This window comes from Arachis hypogaea, chromosome 2 (assembly GCF_003086295.3).
Source record: "Arachis hypogaea cultivar Tifrunner chromosome 2, arahy.Tifrunner.gnm2.J5K5, whole genome shotgun sequence".
Classification (NCBI taxonomy): domain Eukaryota; kingdom Viridiplantae; phylum Streptophyta; class Magnoliopsida; order Fabales; family Fabaceae; genus Arachis; species Arachis hypogaea.
Genome location: NC_092037.1, coordinates 58,708,263 through 58,709,283, shown reverse-complemented (window position 1 = coordinate 58,709,283; position 1,021 = coordinate 58,708,263). Strand labels below are relative to the sequence as shown.

The window sequence follows — 1,021 nt, the reverse complement described above, 5'->3', positions numbered from 1 at the left end:
TAGTACTGTTGGATGCATGTTGCAATCCATTCAGATTTTGAGAGATCATGTTGACCTGTTGAGTCAACACTTTGTTCTGAGCCAATATGGCATTCAGAGCATCAATTTCAAGAACTCCTTTCTTCTGAGGTATCCCATTATTCACGGAATTCCTATCAGAGGTATACATGAACTGGTTGTTTGCAACCATGTCAATGAGTTCTTGAGCCTCTTCAGGCGTTTTCTTCAGGTGAATAGATCCACCTGCAGAATGGTCCAGTGACATTTTCGAAAATTCAGAGAGACCATAATAGAATATATCTAACATGGTCCATTCTGAAAACATGTCAGATGGACATCTTTTGGTCAACTGCTTATATCTTTCCCAAGCTTCATAGAGGGATTCACCATCTTTTTGTTTGAAGGTTTGAACATCCACTCTCAGCTTGCTCAGCTTTTGAGGAGGAAAGAATTTATCCAAGAAGGCGGTGACCAGCTTATCCCAGGAGTCCAGGCTATCCTTAGGTTGTGAATCCAACCATATTCTAGCTCTGTCTCTTACAGCAAAAGGGAAAAGCATGAGTCTGTAGACTTCAGGATCAACTCCATTCGTCTTTACAGTCTCACAGATCTGCAAGAACTCAGTTAAGAACTGATAAGGATCTTCAGATGGAAGTCCATAAAACTTGCAGTTTTGTTGCATCAAAGCAACTAATTGAGGCTTAAGCTCAAAGTTATTGGCTCCAATGGCAGGAATAGAGATGCTTCTTCCATCAAACTTGGACGTTGGCTTTGTGAAGTCACCAAGCATTCTCCTTGCATTATTATTATTATTTTCGGCTGCCATGTCCTTCTCTTGTTCGAAAATTTCTGAAAGGTTGTTTCTGGATTGTTGTAATTTAGCTTCTCTTAATTTTCTCTTCAGAGTCCTTTCAGGTTCTGGATCAACTTCAACAAGAGTGCCCTTTTCCCTGTTCCTGCTCATATGAAAGAGAAGAAAACAAGAAAAGAAAGAGGAATCCTCTATGTCACAGTATAGAGA

General features: G+C 40.1%; 1 non-coding gene across 1 annotated transcript; it reads left to right on the top strand.

Annotated features, from left to right (window-relative positions):
- The first annotated feature begins 323 nt into the window (after positions 1-323).
- On the top strand, positions 324-427 carry LOC112763515 (small nucleolar RNA R71). The gene has a single exon (XR_003182889.1). It is a non-coding gene; the product is annotated as a small nucleolar RNA R71 (small nucleolar RNA).
- Positions 428-1,021: the final 594 nt, after the last annotated feature.